Source organism: Astyanax mexicanus, unplaced genomic scaffold, assembly GCF_023375975.1.
Source record: "Astyanax mexicanus isolate ESR-SI-001 unplaced genomic scaffold, AstMex3_surface scaffold_35, whole genome shotgun sequence".
In the NCBI taxonomy this organism is placed as follows: Eukaryota; Metazoa; Chordata; class Actinopteri; order Characiformes; family Acestrorhamphidae; genus Astyanax; species Astyanax mexicanus.
In genome coordinates, this window is record NW_026040045.1 from 290,652 (window position 1) to 316,924 (window position 26,273).

The following is a 26,273-nucleotide window of genomic DNA, read 5'->3' on the forward strand; positions in this document are numbered from 1 at the left end:
CCACTTAGCAGCTGCCTAGCAACCACCTGGAATATGTAAGCAACTACCTAGCAACCACTTAGCAACCACCTGGAAAATGTTAGCAACTGCCTAGCAACCACTTAGCAACTGCCTAGCAACCACTTGGAAAACGTTAGCAACTGCCTAGCAACCACTTAGCAACTGCCTAGCAACCACCTGGAAAACGTTAGCAACTGCCTAGCAACCACTTAGCAACCACCTGGAAAACGTTAGCAACTGCCTAGCAACCACTTAGCAACCACTTTAGAAACGAAAGCAACTGCCTAGCAACCACTTAGCAACACCTTAACAACCATTGGGAAAACGTTAGCAACTGCCTAGCAACCACTTTAGAAATGATAGCAACTGCCTAGCAACCACTTAGCAACACCTTAACAACCACTAGGAAAACGATAGCAACTGCCTAGCAACCACTTTAGAAATGATAGCAACTGCCTAGCAACACCTTAGCAACCACTATTAAAACGTTAGCAACTGCATAGCAACCACTTAGGAACCACTTTAGAAATGATAGCAACTGCCTAGCAACCACTTAACAATACCATAGCAACCACTAGGAAAACGTTAGCAACTGCCTAGCAACCACTTAGCAACCACTTTAGAAATTATAGCAACTGCCTAGCAACCACTTAGCCACCACTTTAGAAACAATAGCAACTGCCTAGCAACCACTTAGCAACACCTTAACAACCACTAGGAAAACGTTAGCAACTGCCTAGCAACCACTTAGCAACCACTTTAGAAATGATAGCAACTGCCTAGCAACCACTTAGCAACACCTTAACAACCACTAGGAAAACGTTAGCAACTGCCTAGCAACCACTTAGCAACCACTTTAGAAATGATAGCAACTGCCTAGCAACCACCTAGCAACACCTTAGCAACCACCCCGGATACCATAGCAACACCTTAGCAACCACCAAGCAACACCCTAGCAACCACCTATCAACCACCTAGCAACACCTTAGCAACCACCCCGGATACCATAGCACACCTTAGCAACCACCTAGCAACAAGTTATCAACCACCTAGCAACCACCTAGCAACATCTAAGCAACCACCCCGCATACCATAGCAACACCCTAGCAACAACCTAGCAACCACCTAGCAACACCTTAGCAACCACCTTTAATATGTTAGCAACTGCCTAGCAACAGCTTAGCAACCACTTCAGAAATGATAACAACTGCCTAGCAACAAATTGGCAATCAAAAGATTAACCAAAAGTTTTACGATTTCAGCATTTAAACAAACGTTTTTAGATTTCAGCGTTTAACTAAACGTTTTTAGATTTCAGCGTTTAATCAAACGTTTTTAGATTTCAGCGTTTAACCAAATGTTTTTAGATTTCAGCGTTAAACCAAATGTTTTTAGATTTCAGCGTTTTTAGCATTTAGCGTTTAGCCAAAAGTTAACAGCATATCAATGACTCTTCACACTCTTCAGACGGAAAAAGCTTAGCAACCATTTTAACTTTTTAACGTTATTAGTGTTCTTTTCCAAGCCAACTTAAAGTTCGTTCACGAACTTTACCTTTTCTAGTTATTATTATTATTCTATTCGCAAAATTTAATCACTATCTCCTCCTAGGGCTTTTGACGTAGAACCACGAAATTTTGCAGTATCGTAGGACCTATACCCGAATAGGTTGCTTGTGCTTTTTTAAGCGATACATCGTACGGTTTTCGTAAAAACTTCGTAAACGTACGCATTTTTTTCCCATAGGAATGAATGGGGCCAAATTTTAAACGTCCGTAACCGCCACAATTTTTGAGATACGAACACCAAATTCGGCGAGCTTATAGATCTTATCGAGATCTTTAAATTAATAGCAGGTTGCGAAGTGATACGACGTACGGTTTTCGTACAATTGTCGTACGAAGTTTTCCCATAGAAATGAATGGGGGGCCCAGAGTTCCATCTCACACACGAGCAGCTCTGCGCACGGAACCCCTTCTCTCCCCTGCTCCTCCAGTACTGTGAGTGTATGGAGGAGCTGCTGTATGGAGCAGCTATCAGTCAAAAGTTTGGACACCCCGGCACCCCAGCCAGGGTTTAGCAACCACCTATTAACTGCTTAGCAACCACCTGGAAAGTGTTAGCAACTGCCTAGCAACCACTTAGCAACACCTTAGCAACCACCTGGAAAACGTTAGCAACTGCCTAGCAACCACTTAGCAACAACTTAGCAACCACTTTAGAAATTATAGCAACTGCCTAGCAACCAGTTAGCAACCACTTAGCAAACACCTGGAAAACGTTAGCAACTGCCTAGCAACCACTTAGCAACACCTTAACAACCACTAGGAAAACGTTAGCAACCACTTAGCAACCACCTTAGAAACGATAGCAACTGCCTAGCAACCACTTTAGAAATGATAGCAACAGCCTAGCAACCACTTACCAACACCTTAGCAACCATTAGGAAAACGTTAGCAACTGCCTAGCAACCACTTAGCAACCACTTTAGAAATGATAGCAACTGCCTAACAACCACCTAGCAACACCTTAGCAACCACCCCAGATACCATAGCAACACCTTAGCAACCACCTAGCAACCACCTAGCAACACCTTAGCAACCACCCCGGTTACCATAGCAACACCTTAGCAACCACCTAGCAATACCTTAGCAACCACCTAGCAACCACTTAGCAACCACCTAGCAACCACCTAGCAACACTTAGCAACCACCCCAGATACCATAGCAGCACCTAAACAACCACCTAGCAACACCTTAGCAACCACCTAGCAACCACCTAGCAACACCTTAGCAACCACCCCGGATACCATAGCAACACCTTAGCAACCACCTAGCAACACCGTAGCAACCACCCCAGATACCATAGCAACACCTTAGCAACCGCATAGCAACACCTTAGCAACCACCTAGCAACATCTTAGCAACCACCCCGGATACCATAGCAACACCTTAGCAACCACCTAGCAACCACCTAGAAACACCTTAGCAACCACCCCAGATACCATAGCAACACCTTAGCAACCACCTAGCAACATCTTAGCAACCACCCCGGATACCATAGCAACACCTTAGCAACCACCTAGCAACCACCTAGAAACACCTTAGCAACCACCCCAGATACCATAGAAACACCTTAGCAACCACCTAGCAACATCTTAGCAACCACCCCGGATACCATAGCAACACCTTAGCAACCACCTAGCAACCACTTAGAAACACCTTAGCAACCACCCCAGATACCATAGCAACACCTTAGCAACCACCTAGCAACACCCTAGCAACCACCTAGCGACACCTTAGCAACCACCCCGGATACCATAGCAACACCCTCGCAACCACGTAGCAACATCTTAGCAACCACCCCAGATACCATAGCAACAACCTAGCAACACCCTAGCAACCACCTAGCAAAACCTTAGCAACTACCTGGTATATGTTAGCAATTGCCTAGCAACCAGTTAGCAATAGCTTAGCAACCACCTGGAAAACATTAGCAACTGCCTAGCAACAGCTTAGCAACCTTTTCAGAAATGATAGCAACTGCCTAGCAACACATTAGCAATCAAAAGTTTAACCAAAAGTTTTACGATTTCAGCATTTAAACAAGCGTTTTTAGATTTCAGCGTTTAACCAAACGTTTTTAGATTTCAGCGTTTAACCAAACGTTTTTAGATTTCAGCGTTTAATCAAACGTTTTTAGATTTCAGCGTTTAACCAAATGTTTTTAGATTTCAGCGTTTAACCAAACGTTTTTAGATTTCAGCGTTTAACTAAATGTTTTTAGATTTCAGCGTTTAACCAAATGTTTTTAGATTTCAGCGTTTTTGGCATTTAGCGTTTAGCCAAAAGTTAACAGCATATCAACGACTCTTCACACTCTTCAGACAGAAACAGCTTAGCAACCATTTTAACTTTTTAACGTTATTAGCGTTCTTTTCCAAGCCAACTTAAAGTTCGTTCACGAACTTTACCTTTTCTAGTTATTATTATTATTCTTACGCCTTTTTTTCTGTACGCTACTCCTCCTAGAGCTTTCAACGTAGAATCACGAAACTTTCACGGATCGTAGGACCTATGCCAACTTAGCGTGCTTGTGCTTTTTGGAGCGATTTATCGTACGGTTTTCGTAAAAACTTCGTAAACGTACGCATTTTTTCCCCATAGGAATGAATGGGGCGAAATTTTAAACGTCCGTAACCGCCACAATTTTTGAGATACGAAGACCAAATTTGGCGAGCTTATAGATCTTACCGAGATCTTAAAATTAATAGCAGGTTGCGAAGCGATACGACGTACGGTTTTCGTACAATTTTCGTACGAAGTTTTCCCATAGAAATGAATGGGGGGCCCAGAGTTCCATCTCGCACACGAGCAGCTCTGCGCACGGAACCCCTTCTCTCCCCTGCTCCTCCAGTACTGTGAGTGTATGGAGGAGCTGCTGTATGGAGCAGATATCAGTCAAAAGTTTGGACACCCCGGCACCCCAGCCAGGGCTTTGCAACCACCTATTAACTGCTTAGCAACCACTCTCTCTTTCTTACTCTCTCTTTCGCTCTCTACTTCTCTAATTCTCACTCTCTTTCCCACTCTCTCTCTATTTCTATATTTCTCACTCTTTCTTTTGCTCTCTACTTCTCTACTTCTCACTCTCTCTTTTGCTCTCTACTTCTCTATTTCTCACTCTCTTTTGCTCTCTACTCCTCTATTTCTCACTCTCTTTCTCACTCTCTCTCTACGTCTCTATTTCTCACTCTATTTCTCACTCTCTCTCTACTTCTCTATCTCACTCTCTCTTTCTCACTCTCTCTACGTCTCTATTTCTCACTCTCTCTCTACTTCTCTATCTCACTCTCTCTTTCTCACTCTCTCTCTACTTCTCTAATTCTCACTCTATCTTTCCCACTCTCTCTCTACTTCTCTATTTCTCACTCTTTCTTTTGCTCTCTACTTCTCTACTTCTCACTCTCTCGTTTGCTCTCTACTTCTCTGTCTCACTCTCTCTTTTGCTCTCTACTTCTCACTCTCTCTTTTGCTCTCTACTTCTCTATTTCTCACTCTCTCTCTACGTCTCTATTTCTCACTCTCTCTCTACTTCTCTATTTCTCACTCTCTCTTTCTCACTCTTTTCTACGTCTCTATTTCTCACTCTCTCTACTTCTCTATTTCTCACTCTTTTCCCACTCTCTCTCTACGTCTCTATTTCTCACTCTCTCTCTACGTCTCTATTTCTCACTCTCTCTCTCTACTTCTATATTTCTCACTCTCTCTACTTCTATATTTCTCACTCTCTTTTTCACTCTCTCTCTACGTCTCTATTTCTCACTCTCTCTCTACTTCTCTATTTCTTACTCTCTTTCTCACTCTCTCTACGTCTCTATTTCTCACTCTCTCTACTTCTCTATTTCTCACTCTCTCTTTCTCACTCTCTCTCTACTTCTCTATTTCTCACTCTCTCTTTCTCACTCTCTCTACTTTTCTATGTCTCTTTCTTTCTACTTTTCTATTTCTCTATTTCTCTCTTACTCTCTCTTTATTTCTCGCTCTTCTCTCTACTTCTCTTTCACTCTACTTTTCTGTCTTGCTTTCTCTTTCTATCTATCTCTCTACTACATCCTTTTTCTTTCTCTACTTCTTTATTTCTCGATCTCTCTTTTTCCCTAATTCTCTTTCTCTCGCTCAATATTTCTCTCTACTTGTCACTCTTTTTCTCACATTCTCGGGTGTTCTTTCTCTACTTCTCACGCTGATTTTCTCTCTACTTCTCTATTTCAGGCTCTCCCTTTTTCTGTACTTCTACATTTAACACTCTTTCTTTTTATCTACTACTGCCTAGGAACCAGTTAGATACACCTTAGCAACCACCTGGAAAACATTAGCAACTGCCTAGCAACCACTTAGCAACCATGTGTAATACGTTAGCAACTGCCTAGCAACCAGATAGCAACACCTTAGCAACCACCTGGAAAACGTTAGCAACTGCCTAGCAACTGCTTAGCAACCACTTTAGAAATGGTAGCAACTGCCTAGCGACCAGTTAGATACACCTAGCAACACCTTAGCAACCACCCCAGATACCATAGCAACATCTTAGCAACCACCTAGCAACACCTTAGCAACCACCCAAGACACCATAGCAACACCTTAGCAACCGCCTAGCAACACCTTAGCAACCACCTAGCAACACCTTAGCAACCACCCCGGATACCATAGCAACACCTTAGCAACCACCTAGCAACACCTTAGCAACCACCCTGGATACCATAGCAACACCTTAGCAACCACCTAGCAAAACCTTAGCAACCACCTAGCAACACCCTAGCAACCACCTAGCAACACCTTAGCAACCACCTTGCAACCACCTAGCAACACCTTAGCAACCACCCCGGATACCATAGCAACACCTTAGCAACCACCTAGCAACACCTTAGCAACCACCTAGCAATACCTTAGCAACCACCCTGGATACCAAATCAACACCTTAGCAACCACCTAGCAACACCCTAGCAACCACCTAGCAACACCTTAGCAACCACCCTGGATACCATAGCAACACCTTAGCAACCACCTAGCAACACCTTAGCAACCACCCCGGATACCATAGCAACACCATAGCAACCACCTAGCAACACCTTAGCAACCACCTAGCAACACCTTAGCAACCACCCTGGATACCATAGCAACCGCCTAGCAACACCCTAGCAACCACCTAGCAACACCTTAGCAACCACCCTGGATACCATAGCAACACCTTAGCAACCACCTAGCAACACCTTAGCAACCAACCCGGATACCATAGCAACACCTTAGCAACCACCCCGGATCCCATAGCAACACCTTAGCAACCACCTAGCAACCCTCTAGCAACCACCTAGCAACACCTTAGCAACCACCCCAGATACCATAGCAACACCTTAGCAACCACCTAGCAACACCTTAGCAACCACCCCAGATACCATAGCAACCAGTTAGCAACCATCTGGAAAATATTAGAAACTGCCTAATAACCACTTAAAAACCATTTGGAATACGTTAGGAATTGCCTAGCAACAAGTTAGCAACAGCTTAGCAACCACCTGGAATATGTTCGCAACTGCCTAGCAACCAATTAGCAAGCACTAAGCAACGATGTGGACTACATTAGCAACTGCCTAGCATCTACCTAGCAACCACTTAGCAACACTTTACTTTATAAGATAATTATAAGCTTTTCACCATGTTAGCCAAAACTTTTTGGACTTCAACATTTAGCCGAAAGTCAACAGCATAGCAACCACTCTTCACACGCTTTAGACAGAAATATCTTAGCAACCATTTTAACTATTCAACGTTATTTAACTATTTAATGTACTTTTCCAAGCCAACTTAAAGTTCGTTATCGAACTTTCCTTTTCTAGTTAAGTTGGCTTGGAAAGGCCAACTTCTTGTTCTTCGTAATCTTCTTATTAAGTTGGCTTGGAAAAGCCAACTTCTTGTTCTTCGTAATCTTCTTATTATTAAGTTGGCTTGGAAAAGCCAACTTCTTGTTCTTCGTAATCTTCTTCTTATTATTATTATTATTATTCTTACGCCTTTTTTTCTGTACGCTACTCCTCCTAGAGCTTTCAACGTAGAATCACGAAACTTTCACGGATCGTAGGACCTATGCCAACTTAGCGTGCTTGTGCTTTTTGGAGCGATTTATCGTACGGTTTTCGTAAAAACTTCGTAAACGTACGCATTTTTTCCCCATAGGAATGAATGGGGCGAAATTTTAAACGTCCGTAACCGCCACAATTTTTGAGATACGAAGACCAAATTTGGCGAGCTTATAGATCTTACCGAGATCTTTAAATTAATAGCAGGTTGCGAAGCGATACGACGTACGGTTTTCGTACAATTTTCGTACGAAGTTTTCCCATAGAAATGAATGGGGGGCCCAGAGTTCCATCTCGCACACGAGCAGCTCTGCGCACGGAACCCCTTCTCTCCCCTGCTCCTCCAGTACTGTGAGTGTATGGAGGAGCTGCTGTATGGAGCAGCTATCAGTCAAAAGTTTGGACACCCCGGCACCCCAGCCAGGGTTTAGCAACCACCTATTAACTGCTTAGCAACCACTCTCTCTTTCTCACTCTCTCTTTCGCTCTCTACTTCTCTAATTCTCACTCTCTTTCCCACTCTCTCTCTATTTCTATATTTCTCACTCTTTCTTTTGCTCTCTACTTCTCTACTTCTCACTCTCTCTTTTGCTCTCTACTTCTCTATTTCTCACTCTCTTTTGCTCTCTACTCCTCTATTTCTCACTCTCTTTCTCACTCTCTCTCTACGTCTCTATTTCTCACTCTATTTCTCACTCTCTCTCTACTTCTCTATCTCACTCTATTTCTCACTCTCTCTACGTCTCTATTTCTCACTCTCTCTCTACTTTTCTATCTCACTCTCTCTTTCTCACTCTCTCTCTACTTCTCTAATTCTCACTCTATCTTTCCCACTCTCTCTCTACTTCTCTATTTCTCACTCTTTCTTTTGCTCTCTACTTCTCTACTTCTCACTCTCTCGTTTGCTCTCTACTTCTCTGTCTCACTCTCTCTTTTGCTCTCTACTTCTCACTCTCTCTTTTGCTCTCTACTTCTCTATTTCTCACTCTCTCTCTACGTCTCTATTTCTCACTCTCTCTCTACTTCTCTATTTCTCACTCTCTCTTTCTCACTCTTTTCTACGTCTCTATTTCTCACTCTCTCTACTTCTCTATTTCTCACTCTTTCTCACTCTCTCTCTACGTCTCTATTTCTCACTCTCTCTCTACGTCTCTATTTCTCACTCTCTCTCTCTACTTCTATATTTCTCACTCTCTCTACTTCTATATTTCTCACTCTCTTTTTCACTCTCTCTCTACGTCTCTATTTCTCTTTATTTCTCACTCTCTCTACTTCTATATTTCTCACTCTCTTTTTCACTCTCTCTCTACGTCTCTATTTCTCACTCTCTCTCTACTTCTCTATTTCTCACTCTCTTTCTCACTCTCTCTCTACGTCTCTATTTCTCACTCTCTCTACTTCTCTATTTCTCACTCTCTCTTTCTCACTCTCTCTCTACTTCTCTATTTCTCACTCTCTCTTTCTCACTCTCTCTACTTTTCTATGTCTCTTTCTTTCTACTTTTCTATTTCTCTATTTCTCTCTTACTCTCTCTTTATTTCTCGCTCTTCTCTCTACTTCTCTTTCACTCTACTTTTCTGTCTTGCTTTCTCTTTCTATCTATCTCTCTACTACATCCTTTTTCTTTCTCTACTTCTTTATTTCTCGATCTCTCTTTTTCCCTAATTCTCTTTCTCTCGCTCAATATTTCTCTCTACTTGTCACTCTTTTTCTCACATTCTCGGGTGTTCTTTCTCTACTTCTCACGCTGATTTTCTCTCTACTTCTCTATTTCAGGCTCTCCCTTTTTCTGTACTTCTACATTTAACACTCTTTCTTTTTATCTACTACTGCCTAGGAACCAGTTAGATACACCTTAGCAACCACCTGGAAAACATTAGCAACTGCCTAGCAACCACTTAGCAACCATGTGTAATACGTTAGCAACTGCCTAGCAACCAGATAGCAACACCTTAGCAACCACCTGGAAAACGTTAGCAACTGCCTAGCAACTGCTTAGCAACCACTTTAGAAATGGTAGCAACTGCCTAGCGACCAGTTAGATACACCTAGCAACACCTTAGCAACCACCCCAGATACCATAGCAACATCTTAGCAACCACCTAGCAACACCTTAGCAACCACCCTAGACACCATAGCAACACCTTAGCAACCGCCTAGCAACACCTTAGCAACCACCTTGCAACCACCTAGCAACACCTTAGCAACCACCCCGGATACCATAGCAACACCTTAGCAACCACCTAGCAACACCTTAGCAACCACCTAGCAACACCTTAGCAACCACCCTGGATACCATAGCAACACCTTAGCAACCACCTAGCAACACCTTAGCAACCACCTAGCAACACCCTAGCAACCACCTAGCAACCACCTAGCAACACCTTAGCAACCACCCTGGATACCATAGCAACACCTTAGCAACCACCTAGCAACACCTTAGCAACCACCTAGAAACACCTTAGCAACCACCCAGGATACCATAGCAACACCTTAGCAACCACCTAGCAACACCTTAGCAACCACCCTGGATACCATAGCAACACCTTAGCAACCACCTAGCAACACCTTAGCAACCACACCATAGCATCCACCCCGGATACCATAGCAACACTTAAGCAACCGCCTAGCAACCACCTAGCAACACCTTAGCAACCACCCCGGATACCATAGCAACACCTTAGCAACCACCTAGCAACACCTTAGCAACCACCTAGCAACACCTTAGCAACCACCTAGAAACACCTTAGCAACCACCCAGGATACCATAGCAACACCTTAGCAACTGCCTAGCAACCACCTAGCAACACCTTAGCAACCACCCAGGATACCATAGCAACACCTTAGCAACCACCTAGCAACACCTTAGCAACCACCCCGGATACCATAGCAACACCTTAGCAACCACCTAGCAACACCTTAGCAACCACCCTGGATACCACAGCAACACCTTAGCAACCACCTAGCAAAACCTTAGCAACCACCTTGCAACCACCTAGCAACACCTTAGCAACCACCCTGGATACCATAGCAACACCTTAGCAACCACCTAGCAACACCTTAGCAACCACCTAGCAATACCTTAGCAACCACCCTGGATACCAAATCAACACCTTAGCAACCACCTAGCAACACCCTAGCAACCACCTAGCAACACCTTAGCAACCACCCTGGATACCATAGCAACACCTTAGCAACCACCTAGCAACACCTTAGCAACCACCCCGGATACCATAGCAACACCATAGCAACCACCTAGCAACACCTTAGCAACCACCTAGCAACACCTTAGCAACCACCCTGGATACCATAGCAACCGCCTAGCAACACCCTAGCAACCACCTAGCAACACCTTAGCAACCACCCTGGATACCATAGCAACACCTTAGCAACCACCTAGCAACACCTTAGCAACCAACCCGGATACCATAGCAACACCTTAGCAACCACCCCGGATCCCATAGCAACACCTTAGCAACCACCTAGCAACCCTCTAGCAACCACCTAGCAACACCTTAGCAACCACCCCAGATACCATAGCAACACCTTAGCAACCACCTAGCAACACCTTAGCAACCACCCCAGATACCATAGCAACCAGTTAGCAACCACCTGGAAAATATTAGAAACTGCCTAATAACCACTTAAAAACCATTTGGAATACGTTAGGAATTGCCTAGCAACAAGTTAGCAACAGCTTAGCAACCACCTGGAATATGTTCGCAACTGCCTAGCAACCAATTAGCAAGCACTAAGCAACGATGTGGACTACATTAGCAACTGCCTAGCAACTACCTAGCAACCACTTAGCAACACTTTACTTTATAAGATAATTATAAGCTTTTCACCATGTTAGCCAAAACTTTTTGGACTTCAACATTTAGCCGAAAGTCAACAGCATAGCAACCACTCTTCACACGCTTTAGACAGAAATATCTTAGCAACCATTTTAACTATTCAACGTTATTTAACTATTTAACGTACTTTTCCAAGCCAACTTAAAGTTCGTTATCGAACTTTCCTTTTCTAGTTATTATTATTATTATTATTATTCTTACGCCTTTTTTTCTGTACGCTACTCCTCCTAGAGCTTTCAACGTAGAATCACGAAACTTTCACGGATCGTAGGACCTATGCCAACTTAGCGTGCTTGTGCTTTTTGGAGCGATTTATCGTACGGTTTTCGTAAAAACTTCGTAAACGTACGCATTTTTTCCCCATAGGAATGAATGGGGCGAAATTTTAAACGTCCGTAACCGCCACAATTTTTGAGATACGAAGACCAAATTTGGCGAGCTTATAGATCTTACCGAGATCTTTAAATTAATAGCGGGTTGCGAAGCGATACGACGTACGGTTTTCGTACAATTTTCGTACGAAGTTTTCCCATAGAAATGAATGGGGGGCCCAGAGTTCCATCTCGCACACGAGCAGCTCTGCGCACGGAACCCCTTCTCTCCCCTGCTCCTCCAGTACTGTGAGTGTATGGAGGAGCTGCTGTATGGAGCAGCTATCAGTCAAAAGTTTGGACACCCCGGCACCCCAGCCAGGGTTTAGCAACCACCTATTAACTGCTTAGCAACCACTCTCTCTTTCTCACTCTCTCTTTCGCTCTCTACTTCTCTAATTCTCACTCTCTTTCCCACTCTCTCTCTATTTCTATATTTCTCACTCTTTCTTTTGCTCTCTACTTCTCTACTTCTCACTCTCTCTTTTGCTCTCTACTTCTCTATTTCTCACTCTCTTTTGCTCTCTACTCCTCTATTTCTCACTCTCTTTCTCACTCTCTCTCTACGTCTCTATTTCTCACTCTATTTCTCACTCTCTCTCTACTTCTCTATCTCACTCTCTCTTTCTCACTCTCTCTACGTCTCTATTTCTCACTCTCTCTCTACTTCTCTATCTCACTCTCTCTTTCTCACTCTCTCTCTACTTCTCTAATTCTCACTCTATCTTTCCCACTCTCTCTCTACTTCTCTATTTCTCACTCTTTCTTTTGCTCTCTACTTCTCTACTTCTCACTCTCTCGTTTGCTCTCTACTTCTCTGTCTCACTCTCTCTTTTGCTCTCTACTTCTCACTCTCTCTTTTGCTCTCTACTTCTCTATTTCTCACTCTCTCTCTACGTCTCTATTTCTCACTCTCTCTCTACTTCTCTATTTCTCACTCTCTCTCACTCTTTTCTACGTCTCTATTTCTCACTCTCTCTACTTCTCTATTTCTCACTCTTTCTCACTCTCTCTCTACGTCTCTATTTCTCACTCTCTCTCTACGTCTCTATTTCTCACTCTCTCTCTCTACTTCTATATTTCTCACTCTCTCTACTTCTATATTTCTCACTCTCTTTTTCACTCTCTCTCTACGTCTCTACCTGGAAAACATTAGCAACTGCCTAGCAACCACTTAGCAACCATGTGTAATACGTTAGCAACTGCCTAGCAACCAGATAGCAACACCTTAGCAACCACCTGGAAAACGTTAGCAACTGCCTAGCAACTGCTTAGCAACCACTTTAGAAATGGTAGCAACTGCCTAGCGACCAGTTAGATACACCTAGCAACACCTTAGCAACCACCCCAGATACCATAGCAACATCTTAGCAACCACCTAGCAACACCTTAGCAACCACCCTAGACACCATAGCAACACCTTAGCAACCGCCTAGCAACACCTTAGCAACCACCTAGCAACACCTTAGCAACCACCCCGGATACCATAGCAACACCTTAGCAACCACCTAGCAACACCTTAGCAACCACCTAGCAACACCTTAGCAACCACCCTGGATACCATAGCAACACCTTAGCAACCACCTAGCAACACCTTAGCAACCACCTAGCAACACCCTAGCAACCACCTAGCAACCACCTAGCAACACCTTAGCAACCACCCTGGATACCATAGCAACACCTTAGCAACCACCTAGAAACACCTTAGCAACCACCTAGAAACACCTTAGCAACCACCCAGGATACCATAGCAACACCTTAGCAACCACCTAGCAACACCTTAGCAACCACCCTGGATACCATAGCAACACCTTAGCAACCACCTAGCAACACCTTAGCAACCACACCATAGCATCCACCCCGGATACCATAGCAACACTTAAGCAACCGCCTAGCAACCACCTAGCAACACCTTAGCAACCACCCCGGATACCATAGCAACACCTTAGCAACCACCTAGCAACACCTTAGCAACCACCTAGAAACACCTTAGCAACCACCCAGGATACCATAGCAACACCTAAGCAACCACCTAGCAACACCTTAGCAACCACCTAGCAACACCTTAGCAACCACCTAGAAACTCCTTAGCAACCACCCAGGATACCATAGCAACACCTTAGCGACTGCCTAGCAACCACCTAGCAACACCTTAGCAACCACCCAGGATACCATAGCAACACCTTAGCAACCACCTAGCAACACCTTAGCAACCAACCCGGATACCATAGCAACACCTTAGCAACCACCCCGGATCCCATAGCAACACCTTAGCAACCACCTATTAACCCTTTAGCAATCACCTAGCAACACCTTAGCAACCACCCCAGATACCATAGCAACACCTTAGCAACCACCTAGCAACACCTTAGCAACCACCCCGGATACCATAGCAACCAGTTAGCAACCACCTGGAAAATATTAGAAACTGCCTAATAACCACTTAAAAACCATTTGGAATACGTTAGGAGTTGCCTAGCAACAAGTTAGCAACAGCTTAGCAACCACCTTGAATATGTTCGCAACTGCCTAGCAACCAATTAGCAAACACTAAGCAACGATGTGGACTACATTAGCAACTGCCTAGCAACTACCTAGCAACCACTTAGCAACACTTTACTTTATAAGATAATTATAAGCTTTTCACCATGTTAGCCAAAACTTTTTGGACTTCAACATTTAGCCGAAAGTCAACAGCATAGCAACCACTCTTCACACGCTTTAGACAGAAATATCTTAGCAACCATTTTAACTATTCAACGTTACTAATGTACTTTTCCAAGCCAACTTAAAGTTCGTTATCGAACTTTCCTTTTCTAGTTATTATTATTCTCTTCGCAAAATTTAATCACTATCTCCTCCTAGGGCTTTTAACGTAGAAACTCGAAACTTTACAGGATCGTCGGACCTATGCCCGATTAGGTTGCTTGTGCTTTTTGAAGCGATATATCGTACGGTTTTCGTAAAAACTTCGTAAACGTACGCTTTTTTTTCCCATAGGAATGAATGGGGGAGAATTTTGAACGGCCATGAACGTCACAATTTTTGAGATATGAAGACGTAATTCGGCTGGTCTATAAAACTTACCGCGTTCTTTCCGAAAATATGCTTTACGAAATGATGCGACGTACGGTTTTCGTACAATTGTCGTACGAAGTTTTCCCATAGAAATGAATGGGGGGCCCAGAGTTCCATCTCACACACGAGCAGCTCTGCGCACGGAACCCCTTCTCTCCCCTGCTCCTCCAGTACTGTGAGTGTATGGAGGAGCTGCTGTATGGAGCAGCTATCAGTCAAAAGTTTGGACACCCCGGCACCCCAGCCAGGGCTTAGCAACCACCTAATAACTGCTTAGCAACCACCTTAGCAACCACCTGGAAAACGTTAGCAACTGCCTAGCAACCACTTAGCAACACCTTAGCAACCACCTGGAAAACGTTAGCAACTGCCTAGCAACCACTGAGCAACCACCTGGAAAACGTTAGCAACTGCCTAGCAACCACTTAGCAACTGCCTAGCAACCACCTGGAATACGTTAGCAACTGCCTAGCAACCACTTAGCAACCACCTGGAAAACGTTAGCAACTGCCTAGCAACAACTTAGCAACTGCCTAGCAACCACCTGGAAAATGTTAGCAACTGCCTAGCAACCACTTAGCAACCACCTGGAAAACGTTAGCAACTGCCTAGCAACCACTTAGCAACTGCCTAGCAACCACTTGGAAAACGTTAGCAACTGCCTAGCAACCACATAGCAACTGCCTAGCAACCACCTGGAAAACGTTAGCAACTGCCTAGCAACCACTTAGCAACTGCCTAGCAACCACCTGGAAAACGTTAGCAACTGCCTAGCAACCACTTAGCAACCACCTGGAAAACGTTAGCAACTGCCTAGCAACCACTTAGCAACGTACGGTTTTCGTACAATTGTCGTACGAAGTTTTCCCATAGAAATGAATGGGGGGCCCAGAGTTCCATCTCACACACGAGCAGCTCTGCGCACGGAACCCCTTCTCTCCCCTGCTCCTCCAGTACTGTGAGTGTATGGAGGAGCTGCTGTATGGAGCAGCTATCAGTCAAAAGTTTGGACACCCCGGCACCCCAGCCAGGGCTTAGCAACCACCTAATAACTGCTTAGCAACCACCTTAGCAACCACCTGGAAAACGTTAGCAACTGCCTAGCAACCACTTAGCAACACCTTAGCAACCACCTGGAAAACGTTAGCAACTGCCTAGCAACCACTGAGCAACCACCTGGAAAACGTTAGCAACTGCCTAGCAACCACTTAGCAACTGCCTAGCAACCACCTGGAATACGTTAGCAACTGCCTAGCAACCACTTAGCAACCACCTGGAAAACGTTAGCAACTGCCTAGCAACAACTTAGCAACTGCCTAGCAACCACCTGGAAAATGTTAGCAACTGCCTAGCAACCACTTAGCAACCACCTGGAAAACGTTAGCAACTGCCTAGCAACCACTTAGCAACTGCCTAGCAACCACTTGGAAAACGTTAGCAACTGCCTAGCAACCACATAGCAACTGCCTAGCAACCACCTGGAAAACGTTAGCAACTGCCTAGCAACCACTTAGCAACTGCCTAGCAACCACCTGGAAAACGTTAGCAACTGCCTAGCAACCACTTAGCAACCACCTGGAAAACGTTAGCAACTGCCTAGCAACCACTTAGCAACTGCCTAGCAACCACTTGGAAAACGTTAGCAACTGCCTAGCAACCACTTAGCAACTGCCTAGCAACCACCTGGAAAACGTTAGCAACTGCCTAGCAACCACTTAGCAACCACCTGGAAAACGTTAGCAACTGCCCAGCAACCACTTAGCAACTGCCTAGCAACCACTTGGAAAACGATAGCAACTGCCTAGCAACCACTTAGCAACTGCCTAGCAACCACTTAGCAACCACCTGGAAAACGTTAGCAACTGCCTAGCAACCACTGAGCAACCACCTGGAAAACGTTAGCAACTGCCTAGCAACCACTTAGCAACTGCCTAGCAACCACCTGGAATACGTTAGCAACTGCCTAGCAACCACTTAGCAACCACCTTGAAAACCTTAGCAACTGCCTAGCAACAACTTAGCAACTGCCTAGCAACCACCTGGAAAACGTTAGCAACTGCCTAGCAACCACTTAGCAACCACCTGGAAAACGTTAGCAACTGCCTAGCAACCACTTAGCAACTGCCTAGCAATCACTTGGAAAACGTTAGCAACTGCCTATCAACCACTTAGCAACTGCCTAGCAACCACCTGGAAAACGTTAGCAACTGCCTAGCAACCACTTAGCAACCACCTGGAAAACGTTAGCAACTGTCTAGCAACCACTTAGCAGCTGCCTAGCAACCACCTGGAATATGTTAGCAACTACCTAGCAACCACTTAGCAACCACCTGGAAAATGTTAGCAACTGCCTAGCAACCACTTAGCAACTGCCTAGCAACCACTTGGAAAACGTTAGCAACTGCCTAGCAACCAGTTAGCTACACTTTAGCCACCACTTGGAAAACGTTAGCAACTGCTTAGCAACCACCTAGCAACCACTTAGCAACCATGTGGAATATGTTAGCAACTGCCTAGCAATTGCTTAGCAACACCTAAGCAACCACCTGGAAAACGTTAGCAACTGCATAGCAAACGCTTATCAACCACTTTAGAAATGATCACAACTGCCTAGCAACCACTAAGCAACCATTTTAACTTTTCAACGTTATTAGCGTACTTTTCCAAGCCAACTTAAAGTTCGTTCACGAACTTTGCCTTTTCTAGTTATTATTATTATTCTCGCCACGTTTTATAAACAACTACTCCTCCTAGAGCTTTCGAGCTAGAACCACGAAACTTCACACAATGGTAGAACTTATAGCCGCGGGGTGTGCTTGTGCTTTTTGGAGCGATACATCGTACGATTTTCGTAAAAACTTCGTAAACGTACGCCCTTTTTTCCATAGACAATGAACTAGAAGAATTTTGAATGGCTGTGAGCGTCACAATTTTTGAGATACGAAGACGAAATTCGGATGGTCTATAGAACTTAGTGAGTTCTTTCCGAAAATATGCTTTACGAAACGATATGTCGTACGGATTTCGTACAAATGTCGTACGAAGTTGCCCCATAGAAATGAATGGGGGGCCCAGAGTTCCATCTCGCACACAAGCAGCTCTGCGCACGGAACCCCTTCTCTCCCCTGCTCCTCCAGTACTGTGAGTGTATGGAGGAGCTGCTGTATGGAGCAGCTATCACTCAAAAGTTTGGACACCCCGGCACCCCAGCCAGGTTTTAGCAACCACCTATTAACTGCTTAGCAACCACCTTAGCAACCACCTGGAAAACTTTAGCAACTGCCTAGCAACCACTTAGCAACCACTTTAGAAATGATGGCAACTGCCTTGCAACACCTTAGCAACCACCTGGAAAATATTAGAAACTGCCTAGCAACCAGTTAGCTACACCTTAGCAACCACCTGGAAAAGGTTAGCAACTGCCTAGCAACCGCTTAGCAACCACTTTAGAAATGATAGCAAACTGTCTAGCAACCACTTAGCAACTATGTGGAATGTGTTGGCAACTGCCTAGCAACTACTTTAAAAATGATAGCAACTGCCTAGCAACCAGTTAGCTACACCTTAGCAACCACTTGGAAAACGTTAGCAACTGCCTAGCAACCACTTAGCAACCACTTTAGAAATGATAGCAACTGCCTAGCAACCAGTTAGCTACACCTTAGCAACCACTTGGAAAACGTTAGCAACTGCCTAGCAACCACTTAGCAACCACTTTAGAAATGATAGCAACTGCCTAGCAACCACTTAGCAACACCTTAGCAACCACTAGGAAAACGTTAGCAACTGCCTAGCAACCACTTAGCAACACCTTAGCAACCACTAGGAAAACGTTAGTAACTGCCTTGCAACCACTTAGCAACCACTTTAGTAATGATAGCAACTGCCTAGCAACCACTTAGCAACACCTTAGCAACCACTAGGAAAACGTTAGCAACTGCTTAGCAACCACATTAGTAATGATAGCAACTGCCTAGCAACCACTTAGCAACACCTTAGCAACCACTAGGGAAACGTTAGAAACTGCCTAGCAACCACTTTAGAAATTATAGCAACTGCCTAGCAACCACTTAGCAACCATGTGGAATATGTTAGCAACTGCCTAGCAACTGCTTAGCAACCACTTTAGAACCGATAGCAACTGCCTAGCAACCACTTAGCAACACCTTAGCAACCACTAGGAAAACGTTAGCAACTGCCTAGCAACCACTTAGCAACCACTATACTAATGATAGCAACTGCCTAGCAACCACTTAGCAACACCTTAGCAACCACTAGGAAAACGTTAGCAACTGCCTAGCAACCACTTTAGAAATTATAGCAACTGCCTAGCAACCAGTTAGCTACACCTTAGCAACCACTTGGAAAACGTTAGCAACTGCCTAGCAACCACTTAGCAACCACTTTAGAAATGATAGCAACTGCCTAGCAACCACTTCGCAACACCTTAGCAACCACTAGGAAAACGTTAGCAACTGCCTAGCAACCACTTAGCAACACCTTAGCAACCACTAGGAAAACGTTAGTAACTGCCTTGCAACCTCTTAGCAACCACTTTAGTAATGATAGCAACTGCCTAGCAACCACTTAGCAACACCTTAGCAACCACTAGGAAAACGTTAGCAACTGCTTAGCAACCACATTAGTAATGATAGCAACTGCCTAGCAACCACTTAGCAACACCTTAGCAACCACTAGGGAAACGTTAGAAACTGCCTAGCAACCACTTTAGAAATTATAGTAACTGCCTAGCAACCACTTAGCAACCATGTGGAATATGTTAGCAACTGCCTAGCAACTGCTTAGCAACCACTTTAGAACCGATAGCAACTGCCTAGCAACCACTTAGCAACACCTTAGCAACCACTAGGAAAACGTTAGCAACTGCCTAGCAACCACTTAGCAACCACTTTAGTAATGATAGCAACTGCCTAGCAACCACTTAGCAACACCTTAGCAACCACTAGGAAAACGTTAGCAACTGCCTAGCAACCACTTTAGAAATTATAGCAACTGCCTAGCAACCAGTTAGCTACACCTTAGCAACCACTTGGAAAACGTTAGCAACTGCCTAGCAACCACTTAGCAACCACTTTAGAAATGATAGCAACTGCCTAGCAACCACTTCGCAACACCTTAGCAACCACTAGGAAAACGTTAGCAACTGCCTAGCAACCACTTAGCAACACCTTAGCAACCACTAGGAAAACGTTAGTAACTGCCTTGCAACCACTTAGCAACCACTTTAGTAATGATAGCAACTGCCTAGCAACCACTTAGCAACACCTTAGCAACCACTAGGGAAACGTTAGAAACTGCCTAGCAACCACTTTAGAAATTATAGCAACTGCCTAGCAACCACTTAACAACATCTTAGCAACCACCTGGAAAATGTTAGCAACTGCCTAGCAACCACTTAGCAACCATGTGGAATATGTTAGCAACTGCCTAGCAACTGCTTAGCAACCACTTTAGAACCGATAGCAACTGCCTAGCAACCACTTAGCAACACCTTAGCAACCACTAGGAAAACGTTAGCAACTGCCTAGCAACCACTTTAGTAATGATAGCAACTGCCTAGCAACCACTTAGCAACACCTTAGCAACCACTAGGAAAACGTTAGCAACTGCCTAGCAACCACTTTAGAAATTATAGCAACTGCCTAGCAACCACTTTAGAAATTATAGCAACTGCCTAGCAACCACTTAACAACATCTTATCAGCCACCTGGAAAATGTTAGCAACTGCCTAGCAACCACTTAGCAACCATGTGGAATATGTTAGCAACTGCCTAGCAACTGCTTAGCAACCACTTTAGAAATGATAGCAACTGCCTAGCAACCAGTTAGCTATACTTTAGCCACCACTTGGAAAACGTTAGCAACTGCTTAGCAACCGTGTGGAATACGTTAGCAACTGCCTAGCAACTGCTTAGCAACACCTAAGCAACCACCTGGAAAACATTAGCAACTGCCTAGCAAATGCTTAGCAACCACTTTAGTAATGATCACAACTACCTAGCAACCACTTAGCAACCATTTTAACTTTTCAACGTTATAAGCGTACTTTTCCAAGCCAACTTAAAGTTCGTTCACGAACTTTGCCTTTTCTAGTTATTATTATTATTCTTACGCCTTTTTTTCTGTACGCTACTCCTCCTAGAGCTTTCAACGTAGAATCACGAAACTTTCACGGATCGTAGGACCTATGCCAACTTAGCGTGCTTGTGCTTTTTGGAGCGATTTATCGTACGGTTTTCGTAAAAACTTCGTAAACGTACGCATTTTTTCCCCATAGGAATGAATGGGGCGAAATTTTAAACGTCCGTAACCGCCACAATTTTTGAGATACGAAGACCAAATTTGGCGAGCTTATAGATCTTACCGAGATCTTTAAATTAATAGCAGGTTGCGAAGCGATACGACGTACGGTTTTCGTACAATTTTCGTACGAAGTTTTCCCATAGAAATGAATGGGGGGCCCAGAGTTCCATCTCGCACACGAGCAGCTCTGCGCACGGAACCCCTTCTCTCCCCTGCTCCTCCAGTACTGTGAGTGTATGGAGGAGCTGCTGTATGGAGCAGCTATCAGTCAAAAGTTTGGACACCCCGGCACCCCAGCCAGGGCTTTGCAACCACTCTCTCTTTCGCTCTCTACTTCTCTAATTCTCACTCTCTTTCCCACTCTCTCTCTATTTCTATATTTCTCACTCTTTCTTTTGCTCTCTACTTCTCTACTTCTCACTCTCTCTTTTGCTCTCTACTTCTCTATTTCTCACTCTCTTTTGCTCTCTACTCCTCTATTTCTCACTCTCTTTCTCACTCTCTCTCTACGTCTCTATTTCTCACTCTCTCTCTACGTCTCTATTTCTCACTCTCTTTCTCACTCTCTCTCTACTTCTCTATCTCACTCTCTCTTTCTCACTCTCTCTCTACGTCTCTATTTCTCACTCTCTCTCTCTACTTCTATATTTCTCACTCTCTCTACTTCTATATTTCTCACTCTCTTTTTCACTCTCTCTCTACGTCTCTATTTCTCACTCTCTCTCTACTTCTCTATTTCTCACTCTCTTTCTCACTCTCTCTCTACGTCTCTATTTCTCACTCTCTCTACTTCTCTATTTCTCACTCTCTCTTTCTCACTCTCTCTCTACTTCTCTATTTCTCACTCTCTCTCTGCTTCTCTATTTCTCACTCTCTTTTGCTCTCTTCTTCTCTATTTCTCACTCTCTCTTTCTCACTCTCTCTCTACTTCTCTATTTCTCACTCTCTCTACTTTTCTATGTCTCTTTCTTTCTACTTTTCTATTTCTCTATTTCTCTCTTACTCTTTATTTCTCGCTCTTCTCTCTACTTCTCTTTCACTCTACTTTCCTGTCTTGCTTTCTCTTTCTATCTATCTCTCTACTACATCCTCTTTCTTTCTCTACTTCTTTATTTCTCGATCTCTCTTTTTCCCTAATTCTCTTTCTCTCGCTCAATATTTCTCTCTACTTGTCACTCTTTTTCTCACATTCTCGGGTGTTCTTTCTCTACTTCTCACGCTGATTTTCTCTCTACTTCTCTATTTCAGGCTCTCCCTTTTTCTGTACTTCTACATTTAACACTCTTTCTTTTTATCTACTACTGCCTAGCAACCAGTTAGATACACCTTAGCAACCACCTGGAAAACATTAGCAACTGCCTAGCAACCACTTAGCAACCATGTGTAATACGTTAGCAACTGCCTAGCAACCAGATAGCAACACCTTAGCAACCACCTGGAAAACGTTAGCAACTGCTTAGCAACCACTTTAGAAATGGTAGCAACTGCCTAGCGACCAGTCAGATACACCTAGCAACACCTTAGCAACCACCCCAGATACCATAGCAACATCTTAGCAACCACCTAGCAACACCTTAGCAACCACCACAGACACCATAGCAACACCTTAGCAACCGCCTAGCAACCGTCTAGCAACCACCTAGCAACACCTTAGCAACCACCCCGGATACCATAGCAACACCTTAGCAACCACCTAGCAACACCTTAGCAACCACCCTGGATACCATAGCAACACCTTAGCAACCACCTAGCAAAACCTTAGCAACCACCTAGCAACACCCTAGCAACCACCTAGCAACACCTTAGCAACCACCTTGCAACCACCTAGCAACACCTTAGCAACCACCCCGGATACCATAGCAACACCTTAGCAACCACCTAGCAACACCTTAGCAACCACCTAGCAACACCTTAGCAACCACCCTGGATACCATAGCAACACCTTAGCAACCACCTAGCAACACCTTAGCAACCACCTAGCAACACCCTAGCAACCACCTAGCAACCACCTAGCAACACCTTTGCAACCACCCTGGATACCATAGCAACACCTTAGCAACCACCTAGCAACACCCTAGCAACCACCTAGCAACCACCTAGCAACACCTTAGCAACCACCCTGGATACCATAGCAACACCTTAGCAACCACCTAGCAACACCTTAGCAACCACCCTGGATACCATAGCAACACCTTAGCAACCACCTAGCAACACCTTAGCAACCACTTAGAAACACCGTAGCAACCACCCCGGATACCATAGCAACACCTAAGCAACCGCCTAGCAACCACCTAGCAGCACCTTAGCAACCACCCCGGATACCATTGCAACACCTTAGCAACCACCTAGCAACACCTTAGCAACCACCTAGAAACTCCTTAGCAACCACCCAGGATACCATAGCAACACCTTAGCTACTGCCTAGCAACCACCTAGCAACACCTTAGCAACCACCCCGGATACCATTGCAACACCTTAGCAACCACCTAGCAACACCTTAGCAACCACCTAGCAACACCTTAGCAACCACCCTGGATACCATAGCAACACCATAGCAACCACCTAGCAACACCTTAGCAACCACCCAGGATACCATAGCAACACCTTAGCAACCACCTAGCAACACCTTAGCAACCACCCCGGATACCATAGCAACACCTTAGCAACCACCTAGCAACACCTTAGCAACCACCCTGGATACCATAGCAACCGCCTAGCAACACCCTAGCAACCACCTAGCAACACCTTAGCAACCACCCTGGATACCATAGCAACACCTTAGCAACCACCTAGCAACACCTTAGCAACCAACCCGGATACCATAGCAACACCTTAGCAACCACCCCGGATCCCATAGCAACACCTTAGCAATCACCTATTAACCCTCTAGCAACCACCTAGCAACACCTTAGCAACCACCCCAGATACCATAGCAACACCTTAGCAACCACCTAGCAACACCTTAGCAACCACCCCGGATACCATAGCAACCAGTTAGCAACCACCTGGAAAATATTAGAAACTGCCTAATAACCACTTAAAAACCATTTGGAATACGTTAGGAGTTGCCTAGCAACAAGTTAGCAACAGCTTAGCAACCACCTTGAATATGTTCGCAACTGCCTAGCAACCAATTAGCAAACACTAAGCAACGATGTGGACTACATTAGCAACTGCCTAGCAACTACCTAGCAACCACTTAGCAACACTTTACTTTATAAGATAATTATAAGCTTTTCACCATGTTAGCCAAAACTTTTTGGACTTCAACATTTAGCCGAAAGTCAACAGCATAGCAACCACTCTTCACACGCTTTAGACAGAAATATCTTAGCAACCATTTTAACTATTCAACGTTATTTAACTATTTAACATACTTTTCCAAGCCAACTTAAAGTTCGTTATCGAACTTTCCTTTTCTAGTTATTATTATTAAGTTGGCTTGGAAAAGCCAACTTATTGTTCTTCGTAATCTTCTTATTAAGTTGGCTTGGAAAAGCCAACTTCTTGTTCTTCGTAATCTTCTTATTATTATTATTATTAAGTTGGCTTGGAAAAGCCAACTTATTGTTCTTCGTAATCTTCTTCTTATTATTATTATTCTTACGCCTTTTTTTCTGTACGCTACTCCTCCTAGAGCTTTCAACGTAGAATCACGAAACTTTCACGGATCGTAGGACCTATGCCAACTTAGCGTGCTTGTGCTTTTTGGAGCGATTTATCGTACGGTTTTCGTAAAAACTTCGTAAACGTACGCATTTTTTCCCCATAGGAATGAATGGGGCGAAATTTTAAACGTCCGTAACCGCCACAATTTTTGAGATACGAAGACCAAATTTGGCGAGCTTATAGATCTTACCGAGATCTTTAAATTAATAGCAGGTTGCGAAGCGATACGACGTACGGTTTTCGTACAATTTTCGTACGAAGTTTTCCCATAGAAATGAATGGGGGGCCCAGAGTTCCATCTCGCACACGAGCAGCTCTGCGCACGGAACCCCTTCTCTCCCCTGCTCCTCCAGTACTGTGAGTGTATGGAGGAGCTGCTGTATGGAGCAGCTATCAGTCAAAAGTTTGGACACCCCGGCACCCCAGCCAGGGTTTAGCAACCACCTATTAACTGCTTAGCAACCACTCTCTCTTTCTCACTCTCTCTTTCGCTCTCTACTTCTCTAATTCTCACTCTCTTTCCCACTCTCTCTCTATTTCTATATTTCTCACTCTTTCTTTTGCTCTCTACTTCTCTACTTCTCACTCTCTCTTTTGCTCTCTACTTCTCTATTTCTCACTCTCTTTTGCTCTCTACTCCTCTATTTCTCACTCTCTTTCTCACTCTCTCTCTACGTCTCTATTTCTCACTCTATTTCTCACTCTCTCTCTACTTCTCTATCTCACTCTCTCTTTCTCACTCTCTCTACGTCTCTATTTCTCACTCTCTCTCTACTTCTCTATCTCACTCTCTCTTTCTCACTCTCTCTCTACTTCTCTAATTCTCACTCTATCTTTCCCACTCTCTCTCTACTTCTCTATTTCTCACTCTATCTTTCCCACTCTCTCTCTACTTCTCTATTTCTCACTCTTTCTTTTGCTCTCTACTTCTCTACTTCTCACTCTCTCGTTTGCTCTCTACTTCTCTGTCTCACTCTCTCTTTTGCTCTCTACTTCTCACTCTCTCTTTTGCTCTCTACTTCTCTATTTCTCACTCTCTCTCTACGTCTCTATTTCTCACTCTCTCTCTACTTCTCTATTTCTCACTCTCTCTTTCTCACTCTTTTCTACGTCTCTATTTCTCACTCTCTCTACTTCTCTATTTCTCACTCTTTCTCACTCTCTCTCTATGTCTCTATTTCTCACTCTCTCTCTACGTCTCTATTTCTCACTCTCTCTCTCTACTTCTATATTTCTCACTCTCTCTACTTCTATATTTCTCACTCTCTTTTTCACTCTCTCTCTACGTCTCTATTTCTCTTTATTTCTCACTCTCTCTACTTCTATATTTCTCACTCT

General features: G+C 44.1%; 1 long non-coding RNA gene across 1 annotated transcript in view; it reads right to left on the reverse strand.

Annotated features, from left to right (window-relative positions):
• Window positions 1–2,742: 2,742 nt before the first annotated feature.
• The window catches only part of LOC125790248 (uncharacterized), a 42,139-nt gene continuing 18,608 nt past the window's right edge, over window positions 2,743–26,273 (reverse strand). The window contains exon 3 of the long non-coding RNA XR_007430047.1: window positions 2,743–3,134. This is a non-coding gene — a long non-coding RNA (uncharacterized LOC125790248). The remainder of the gene's footprint in view (window positions 3,135–26,273) is intronic.